This window comes from Rhinopithecus bieti, unplaced genomic scaffold, assembly GCF_001698545.2.
Source record: "Rhinopithecus bieti isolate Rb0 unplaced genomic scaffold, ASM169854v2 scaffold_2350, whole genome shotgun sequence".
In the NCBI taxonomy this organism is placed as follows: Eukaryota; Metazoa; Chordata; class Mammalia; order Primates; family Cercopithecidae; genus Rhinopithecus; species Rhinopithecus bieti.
In genome coordinates, this window is record NW_016803902.1 from 139,886 (window position 1) to 150,840 (window position 10,955).

Sequence of the window (10,955 nt, forward strand, 5' to 3'; positions counted from 1 at the left end):
GCGGCAGACAAGGCCTGGTAATTTTTTAAATTTCTGTGAAGATTGGGTCTCACCATCGTTGCCCAGGCTGGGTCTTTGAACTCCTGGCTGAATACATTTTTTCCTGGCTCGGCCTCAAAGTGCTGGAATTAGAGACATGGGTCCACTACACCAGCCTAACCCCTTCTTCGTTCTAAAGTGTGGTAGCACCACTCCAGGAGGTTGAAGAGGTAACTTTCAGATGAATGAACACTTTTTTTAAATTGTAAGAGTTTAAAAGTTTAAGTATAATGTGTTTTGTAAAGCATACTGCATTAGCAGACCCAGTGGCACACAGCTCTGTCAGTGTCAGCTACACTGGGAGGCTGAGGCAGGAGTTCGAACAGCTGTAGTGGCATTATGATTGGCACCTGTGAATAGTCAGTCAACTGTGGTCCCAGCCTGGGCAAAACAGCAAGATCAACCATCTCTTAAAAAAGAAAAGCAGCCAGGGCGCAGTGGCTGCAGCGTCTGTAATCCCAGCACTTGGGAGGTCGACATGGGCCCCAGATCACAAAGTGAGGAGTTCCAAGAGTCAACCTGGCAACATTAGTGAAACCTGTCTCGTACTAAAAAAATACAAAAAAATTCGGCCAGTTTGTGGTGCGGGCACCTGTATCCAGCTACTCACGAGGCTGAGAAGCAGGAGAATCCGCTTGAAGCCTGGGAGGAGGAGGTTGGCAGTGAGCAGAGATCGGCGGCCACTGCACCTCCAGCCCAGGCAACAGTGCGAGGACCTCCGTCTCAAACGAAAGAAAAAGAAGAAGAAAATAGAAAGGTAATTGGCATGTCAGGCCCCATCAATTTTGCTAAGGATAAAGTCTACGAAATACGTCATTTAAAGAAAGTGCTAATAATGATAGTATAGGGGCTTTCAGGAAAGGCAAGGCATTGTGACGGTGACTACAATATGAAAACACCCTAATCTGCAGGTACTAGTACCTACTAATGCCAGAGAATAGATTTTAGAAGGCCCATTTCCTTCCAAAACAGCCCCCAGGACCTGTGCTGTTCTGCCTCCCTAAACTCCCAAACTGGCATGGAACCGGTAAGATTGTACAGTGCAGTCCTACTTCGCCCAGGAAGTGTTGTTTTGTGAATAAAACAGCTTGCTGTGCAAGAGGTTGCCTACAACATGTGTGGAGCTAGAATAGCACTTAGTAGCCTCCCCTCTAAAGCGCATTTTCACTCTCAGAGACCTCCTTCCCTTTGCACCTTGCTTTTGAGAGCGCAGGCTGAGAAAATGGGAGGGCTGGTAATTGACAGCGTAGCCTGGAGGGTGCAGTCTTAGCCCAGGCAGAAGCAGGTTTGTTCTCGATGCTGTCCCAGACTGCTCTTGGCACAACTCCAGCCCAGACAATGGCAGCAAGTAGGGAAGCAGGGAGTTCAAAGGTCTCGCGCCTGCTTCCTCTGGGGGCCATCGCCTCTCCTTAGGTGGCTCCTGGAGCTTTCCCAGAAGCATCTTCAGTTCCAGCATTCAAATTGCCCAAAAGGGATAGAAAGAGAATAAGCCGGGCTTCGGTGGCCTCAAGCCTTGTAATCGCCAGCAGGCTTTGGGAGGCCGAGACGGGCCCCGGATCACAAGGTCAGGGATCGAGACCATCTTGGCTAACACCGGTCGAAACCCCGTCTCTAAATAAAAAATACAAAAAAACTAGCTTGGCCCCAAGGTGGCGGGCGGGCCTGTAGCCCTAGCACTCCGGAGGCTGAGGGCAGAGAATGCATAAAGCCCGGGGCAAGCGGAGCTTGCAGTTGGCCAAAGTTCCGGTCACATGCACTCCAGCAGAAAGAAAAAGAAAAAAAAGAGAGAGAGAATTAATATTTGTTGAGCAGCCTAAGCCTGAGCACTCGGAGCTGTACTTTTTTTTTTTTTTTTTTTTTTTTTGAGACGAGTCTCGGCTCTGTCACTCTAGGCTGGAGTGCAGTGGGCGCATCTCGCTCACTTGCAACCTCCACCCCCCGGTTCAAAGTGACTCTCCTGATTTAGCCTCCCGATCAGCGGGGATTACAGGTGTGTGCCGCCACACCGCAGCTAATTTTTTGTATTTTTTAGTAGAGATGGATTCTCACTGTGTTGGCAGAATGGGTCTACAATCTCCTGACGTCGTGATCCGCGGTGCCTCCAGCCTCCCAAAGTGCTGGGATTACAGGCGTGATTACCGCGCCCGGCCCGGAGCTTTACATTTGAAGCTTACAGCAACGTATGAAAACGGTATTACAAAAAAAAAAAAAAAAAAAAAAAGAAAACGGTATTACAGGCTGGGCGTGGTGGCTCGGGCTGTAATCCCAGCACTTTGGGAGGCTGAGGTGGTCAGATCACCTGAGGCCAGGATTTTGAGACAGGCCTGGCCAACATGCCAAAACCCGTCTCTACTAAAAATACAAAAAATTAGCCAGGCGTGGTGGCAGGCGCCTGCAATTCAAGCTACTCGGGAGGTTGAGGCAGGAGAACCCTTTGAACCTGGGAGGCAGAGGCTGCAGTGAGCAAAGATCGTGCCATTACACTCCAGCCTTGGCAACAAGAGCAAAACTCCATCTCAAAAAAAAAAAAAAAAATGAAAGAAAAGAAAAGAAAGAAACAGTATTACTCCTATTCTACCGAGGCCCCAGGAGATCAAGAAACTTGCCCATATTGAAATGAGTGGCAGAGCCAGCAGTTAAACCCAGGGCAGTGTGAGGTCAAAGCAAAGAGCTGTACTGAGCAAGCTGGTTCCCCCACAGACATGTGGCTCACTCTGCTGCTGTCTGGTCAATTATATGGCTGCCTCTTTCCAACCTGTAAGGAAAACAAAACTGAAGTAGGCCAGAGCCTCCTGGGCAGGGGCTGGCTTTCTGAATCCACGCAAGGGGCAGAGACAAACCAGTGTTTGACAATGACTGGAAACATTCATGTGCTTTACATCCTAGACACACCATAAAAAACTGGGAAACTGATAGCCAACCTTGTATATACAACTGACATTAGTCCTAAGTAATACGGTGTTTTTCTTTTAAAAAGCAGTGGAGGGATGGGCATGGTGGTCCACATGCATGTAATCCCAGCACTTTGGGAGGCCAGGTGTTCGAGACCAGCCTGGGCAACATAGTGATACTTGCTCCCCCATCTCTAATTTTAGGGGAAAATAAAAGCAGGGGAACAGGTTTTACAGCAGCCTTTATCTGAGCAAGGAGTCAAAGATAGACTTGGGCAAGGGCCAAAAAGGATTCTAAGAATCAGTTACAGTCCAAAATGGGCCAGGCATAGTGACTCGCGCCTGTAATCCCAGCACTTTGAAAGGCCAAGGCAGGTGGATCACTTGAGGTCAGGAGTTCAATACCAGCCTGGCCAGCTTGGTAAAACCCCATCTCTATTAAAAATACAAAAGATTAGCTGGACGTGGTGGCAGGTGCCTGTAATCCCAGCTACTTGGGAGACTGAGGCAGGAGAAGTGCTTGAACCCCGGAGGCAGAAGTTGCAGTGAGCCTAGATCGCACCATTACACTCCAGACTGGGCAATAAGAGTGAAACTTCGTCGCAAAAAAAAAAAAAAAATAGAAAAAGAAAAGAAACTCTGTCTCTACTAAAAATACAAAAATTAGCTGGGTGCAGTGGCGTATGCCTGTAGTCTCAGCTACTCGGGAGGCTAAGGCAGGAGAATTGCTTGAACCCAAGAGATGAAGGTTACAGTGAGCTAAAATCACGCCATGCCACTGCACTCCAGCCTGGGGGACAGAGCGAGACTCTGTCTCAAAAAAAAAAAAAAAAAAAAAAAAAAAATTACATTCCAAAATAGATGAAACAAACTGTCAGAACAGGAACTACAAACTCACTTCTTCCCAAGTCATTTCCTGCAACAGGAATATGGTTTATTGGGCAATCACCCTGTGCCAAGTACTTTTATTTGCATTAAACCTTTCACATGGGGGCTTTTTTTTTTTTTTTAATGTCACAGATGCTTAAGGCTTCAAAAGGTTAAGTGACTTGTCCAGAAGTGTTCAGGCAGTAGGAACAGAGTCAGGATTTGAACCCAAGTCTGTGTGGCTCCCAAACCTGAGGTTCCCACTGCACAGTGATTACTGTCTGGGACCCTCTTGCTGGAGGACAATGCAGAGCAGCTGGAGGCCCTGCCGTCTGTGCCTCCACGTCCCTAGGAGAGGTGAAGAGCTTCTCTCCAAGTGGTGTGAGCAGGAGGGAGATGTCTATTTTTTGAAAAGCCTGGGCAGAAAGATAGAAAAATAGGGCTTCCTAGGCCAGGCACCATGGATCACACCTGTAATCCCAGCACTTCAGGAGGCCGAGGTGGGCGGATCACCTGTGGTCAGGAGTTCGAGACCAGCCTGACCAACATGGTGAAACCCCGTCTCTACTAAAAATACAAAATTAGCCAGGCGTGGTGGCAGGCGCCTGTAATCCCAGCTACTCAGAAGGCTGAGGCAGGAGAATCACTTGAACCTCGGAGGTGGATGTTGCAGTGAGCCGAGATCATGCCATTGCACTCTAGCCTGGCGGACAAGAGTAAGACTTTGTCTCCAAAAAAAAAAAAAGAAAGAAAAGAAAAATAGGGCTTCCTCAGAGAGAGTCACTCTCTCTGTATTTCCGCATCCCCTGCCTCTGGGACTTAACAAAGTGGCACAGAAACAGGCTGGCAGGAGCTGCTACAGATGGTCACCTGGGCCCCAGCACATTCCTGGTGCTCAGATGCGTGGGGGAGCAGCCTCCGAGCCGCAATGCCTCATGTAAACCTCATTGATTTTCTGCTTCATTAGATCAGTAAGAGCCCTTTTCAGCATGGCCTGGCAATTTTCTTGGGAGCTTACTGAGAGGAGCACCCTGCTGTCCCTGCTCTTAGCGGTAGTGGCAGCTCCTGTTCTCCATGTAGGGAGCCTATCCAGCTGCTAAGCTTCTACCTGGATTTCAAGCTGTTACTTGGATTTCATTTTCTTTTCTTTTTTTGTGGCCCAGATGGGAGTGCAGTGGCCCAATGTCAGCTCACTGCAACCTCTGCCTCCCAGATTCAAGCAGTTCTCCTGCCTCAGCCTCCCAAGTAGCTGGGATTACAGGCGCAAGCCATCACGCAAGGCTAATTTTTGTATTTTTAGTAGAGACGAAGTTTCACCATGTTGGCCAGGCTGGTCTTGAACTCCTGACCTCATGTGATCCACCCGCCTCCATCTCCCAAAGTGCTGGGATATACAGGCGTGAGCCAGCGCACCCAGCCTCTGGATTTCATTTTCTTTGAGGCCTGGCTCCAGCACATGTGCCCAAGTGACTTTAGGCATGTTACTTTACCTCCCTAAGACTCAGTTCCTATTTCTGTTAAAATGGGTAGTTGTGAGGATTAAATTAGATAACGAATTTAAAGGGTTTAGTACATATTAAGGCTGGGCATAGTGGCTCACACCTATAATCCCAGCACTCTGGGAGGCAGAAGGGTCCTTAGGCTGTTAATCTAATACAGAGAGAGAGAACACCTCAAAGGAATCTGGGGGGCATTCAGGGTGGAAGAGTTGAAGAGACGCCTTAACTTCTGTGGACTGTGATCAGAATGAACTGCAGAGGAATGAGGCCTCTAGCTATTCTCATTTAGTGCTGTTGTAGACATCACTGGAATCTTCACTATCACTTGACCAAAGGTGAAGCTAAGTATTTGAGCTATTTTGGAATTACTTGTCTTTCTTTTTTTTTTTTTTTCCTGAGATAAGGTCTTGCTTTGTTACCCAGGCTGGAGTATAGTAGCATGATCAAAGCTCACTGCAGCCCTGAACTCCTGTGCTCAAGCAGTACTCCATGCTAACTCCACACCCAGCTAACATGGTATTCTTGATTCTTTTTTTTTGTTTTTTAAGACGGAGTTTCACTCTTGTTGCCCAGGCTGGAGTGCAATGGCACGATCTCGGCTCCCCGCAACCTCCGCCTCCTGGGTTCAATCAATTCTCCTGCTTTGGCCTGCTGAGTAGCTGGGACTAGAGGCATGCACCACCATGACCAGTTAATTTGGTAATTTTCGTAGAGACAGGGTTTCTCCCTGTTAGTCAGGCTGATCTTGAACACCCGACCTCAGGTGATCCACCCACCTCAGCCTCCCAAAGTGCTGGGATTGTAGGCGTGAGCCTCCGCACCCACTGGTATTCTTGATTCTATATCACAGAAGTGCAAACACCTAACTGCCCTCCAAGGAGATTTGGAAAAGAAGTTGAACATGAAAAGAAGGATTATGCAAGGCCGCATGCGGTGACTCACACCTGTAATCTCAGCACTTTGGGAGGCCCAGGCAGGTTGATCACTTGAGCTCAGGAGTTTGGGAGCAGCCTGGCCAACACGGTGAAACCCTGTCTCTACAAAAAATACGAAAATTAGCCAGGCATGGTGGCATGCTCCTGTAGTCCCAGCTACTCTGGAGGCTGAGGTGGGAGGATTGCTTGAACCTGGGAGGTAGAAGTTGCAGTGAGGTGAGATCACACCACTGCACTCCAGCCTGGGAAACAGTGAGACTCCATCTCAAAAAAAAAAAAAAAAAAAAAAAAAGAATAAATACTCAGGGGTCAGGGAAGGCTGTGTGAGCTCTGGTCTACTACAATGAGTTTCAGGCTCACTCCCATCCCCTGCCTCCTAGTACTGTGGTTGGAAGTGCTTAGAGGATGGAGATGAGGAGCAGAAGGAACAGCAGCAGCTGCAGTTTGTATTCTGGTTTGCTTTTCTCCTGGAAACAGAATCTCTCAGAAGATACCTCCTCAATCCTCCAAATAGTGTAGGTCAGGTCGGCTCTCCTCTTGTTGGTCCTTGCTGACCCCCCTCTCACTCTGGAGTCTTTGATTCCACATGGATCAACAGCCCCCCTAGTTGAGAGCTCCTCAACTGCCCCAGGGGACATTTTATGGAGTTAGGGGTGGCAAGGAACTGGGATTATTGCCTAATCAATTGCAATCTCTCTCCTGTACCCCCCAAGAGAGCAAAGTCTAAAGCCAGCTCACAAACTCACATTTTCAACTTTCACCCATTGCCCTGAAAAAGTGTCAGCACTGGAGCCCCACAGCCTACGCTGAAGAATCGATTCCACAAAGAAGGGAGGGCCTTCCCCGTCTGCCCCCTTTCAGACCTTCCTCAAAGAACTCCTGAGCTGTGCTGCCTCCCTAAGCCGTCCCCATGCAAGGATGATAGTGAGATGTGTAGTGAGAGCCTACTGTGACAGCCAGCCCTCCTTGCAAGCGAGCCCTGCCACAGGTGCAAGCTCTGGATCAAGGCAGGAAGTTGCAGCCCATGGTTACCATAGAGATGCTGGCACAGCCTATACTCATCTGTGGTTGACAGGCAGTCTTCCTTAGGAAAGGGGAGGAATTTGGGTGCTTGAGAACTAGTTTGTGGTGGGGGGTCAGGTTGGGGGTTGTCTGTGACATCATGAGTTTGCAGCCAAAAGACAACTGGAGAGGAAGCTGAGGCTGGGAGGTCTCCACTGAGGTAGCCTTCAGCTGACCCTGTAGCTTTAAAAGCTGGGGTGTGGCCTCCTGCAGAGTGAGGTCAAGCTACAGAGCTGCCAACTCCAAGCAAGGGCTGTTGGAAGAAGCTCTAGTACAGTGGAAAAAACCCAGGAGTCAGAGACTAGAGAGAGAATCACACCCAAAGTGCCAGGCATGTTGTGAAGGTCATGGTACATGGTGCAGAGAAGAAACCACTAGGGGGGTGGTTGGGAAGTTCTAGGCCCTGAGTCACCACCACTGAAACACTAGGGCGGACCAAGAGAACTTCCCTTCTCTTCTCTGAGCGCTAAGTCTCCACTGTGTGACTAATGTCTGCCCTGTGGGCTAGGCAGGGTTACTGAGAGGCCCTGCAGCATAAGTGAGGCAGGGGCAGATATCAGGGGCTGGTGGTCTCCCTCTGATTCAGTGGGTAAAGGAAGACCAAGGCTATGAGGATCTCTCTGAGGCTTCCATCCCTTCTGTGGCTAAAACTGGAGAATGAGCTCAGTGAAACTGTCCTTTGAGAGAGCCTGATGCTTCAAGCGTGTTTGTACCAAAGGCAGAGCTTGGCCCTGTATACCTAAGGGCCATGCAAAGCTAATGCAGCACCAGGGAGAGGGAGGCTAATTAGATGGAGCCCTGAAGTAGCCCTGTGAGCCAGCGGAGCTGCCAGGACCTTCCTCTAGCCTTGGGCAGGGGAGGGAGATAGGGAGCAATTATTACTTTTGCCCTTTGATATCCCGGAAGCAAAGGGCTAAGTACTTTCTTACTATCCTCCCAGACTGTGAGACAGGAAGTCAGAGGTACAAAGTGGAGACTTTGAAATCCACTTGGCTACTTTCCCGCTGTGTGGCCTGGAGCAATTCAATTTTTTGTGTTTTGGCAATATCACCAGCCAATGTTAAACTTCCTGCTTTCCTCTCCTGATAGGGGTGAAAACACCCTGACGAATGCTTGTGAAAGCCACCACAGCTACATGCGAGTAAAGGACCTGATGTTCTTTATCTAGTCGCAGAAGCAGCCTTCTCCACATCTGCACTGGCTCCCCACAGCCTGAGCTCCCTCCTGAGCATCTGAGGAGTTTTCCTTTGCTCCTCATAATAGAATCTCAGGCTTCCCAGTGGAGCTAGAACCCCTTCTAGCACCCTACAGAAATGAGTAGGGCTGCCTTTTCAGGGCAGTGTCCTCTAAGCAGGCTCAAAGAACAGGGCAGAGAGCCCCCTTGTCCAGCAGAACCTAATTTTTTAAATTTTCTTGTAGGGACAGGGTGTTACTATGTTGCCCAGGCTGGTCTTGAACTCCTGGTCTCAAGTAATCTTCCCAGCTAGCTAGGCCTAAAGTGTTGGAATTACAGGCGTAAGCCACTGTGTCGGGACAAGAAAGATTGTTTTTTTTTTTTTTGAGACGAGGTCTCGCTCTGTTGCCCAGGCTGGAGCGCAGTGGCATGACCTCGGCTCACTGCAGCCTCTGCCCCCAGGTTCAAGCAATTCTCCTGCCTCAGCCTCCCGAGTAGCTGGGACTACAGGCACCCACCACCAAGCCTGGCTAATTTTTGTATTTTTAGTACAGTCGAAGTTTCGCCATGTTGGCCAGGCTGGTCTTGAATGCCTGACCTCATGATCCGCCTGCCTCAGCCTCCCAGAGTGCTGGATTACAGGCGTGAGCCACCACGCCCGGCTGAGTTGTTTTTTGTTTGTTTGTTTTAATTGGGAGGGAGTCTCGCTCTGTCTTGCCCAGGGTGGAGTACAGTGACGCCATCTTGGCTCACTGCAACCTCTGCCTCCCAGGTTCAAGCGATTCTCCTGCCTCAGTCTCCGGAATAGCTGGGATTACGGGAGCCCACCACCACGCCCGCCTGATTTTTGTATTTTAGTAGAAACAGGGTTTCTCCATGTTGGCCAGGCTGGTCTCAAATGCCTGACCTCAAGTGATCCACCTGCCTTGGCCTCCCAAAGTGCTGGAATTACAGGCGTGAGTCACTGCGCCCGGCCCAAGATAGTTTTTATTAACGAATTTAATAGCTCACCAGTGTACTGGGCATTTGGGACCCTGTTTTGGAACTAATAGAGGGGACAAGAGGATGGCAGGCATAGGTTTCCTGTTGCCATAGGCATTTCTCCCTTACCTCAGGAGCAGCCCTGATCACTTCCCAAAATGGGGACAGCTTTGCCTCTGAGTCCTGAGCATTGTCAAAATGAAGGTATGTATGGAAGCCGGACTCACCACTTCAGAGCCTCCTTGGACATTACAGCTGGAAGAGAAAGGCCCTTTTTTTTTTCTTTGGATGGAGTCTCGCTCTGTCGCTCAGGCTGGAGTGCAGTGGCGCTGTCTGGGCTCACTGCAACCTCTGCCTCCTGGGTTCGATGCTCGTGTCTCAGCCTCCTGAGTCGCTAGGATCACAAGAGCCCACTATCACGCCCGGCTAATGTTTGTATTTTTAGTAGAGACAACATTCCACCATGTTGGCAAGGCTGGTCTCGAACTCCTGACCTCAAGTGATCCACCTGCCTTTGCCTCCCAAAGTGCTGGGATTATAGGTGTGAGCCACCGCATCCAGCCAAGAGAGACCCCTTTTATGTTTACATTCAAGGGTGCTGAGGCTACAGAGGGAATGCAACTGTCACAATGTTACCCAGGTGTCCATGACATAGCTGGGGTAAGAATACAATCTCCTGACCCCCAGGCCAGTGTCCCCTCTCCATCAGCTGCCCACTCGTCTCTGTCCAGTCATGCCCATCACTGTCCTTGCCACCCAAGGTGTCAGAGGGAAAGGCTATCACAGCTTTCCATGGTCCTCTCCTGCTGTGATTAGAAAAGAGACAGTTTCTGCTTGTAGGTGCCACTGGTGACTGACTGGCTTGGAGGGGCCTTGGGACTCCCTCTGCAGCACTGATTTTGAGGACCCTCGGTTTGGAAGCCACTTATATTCTTGTGACAGTCTTTACTTTGGAACTTCTCAGTGGGATGGGAAGCTTGAGGCCCAAATTCTAGCCAGGGAAAGAGGGAGAGAAAGAGCACAGCTGCTACTTATTTCCTGGGTTAGGAAGTGGCTGGGAAGGAACCTAGAGTTTTTGAGATAGATTTTATTAAGGAACAGTGTGAGGAATGAATTCTGGAGGGAATGACAGTCCAAGCCAAAAGAGGAAATGCAGGCATCTTGTGCCTAAGGATGAGCCTTGCCTGGAGGAGGAGCGGCTGAGGAGGAGGAGACAGGCATCAGGGGACCAGGGGATGTCACCCAGGAGAACCTGAATAGTCAGGGTCTTTTGGCATCCACTCCTGTCATCTGAGAGATGGATGGGGCTTGGGATAGGGAGAGGGACATGAAGGAGTCACCTGCTCCCATGCCAAAGAGAGGACCCTCTACTTTGGCATGTACATAGTAGGCCCTGGTCTCTCAGGAACAGAGACTGATGAGGTTGTCTGCATCTTGGGCCCTGCAACTCAGGAAAGCCATCAGCTTTGCAACCACAGAAAAGGTTAAAAAAAAAAAAAAAAAAGGC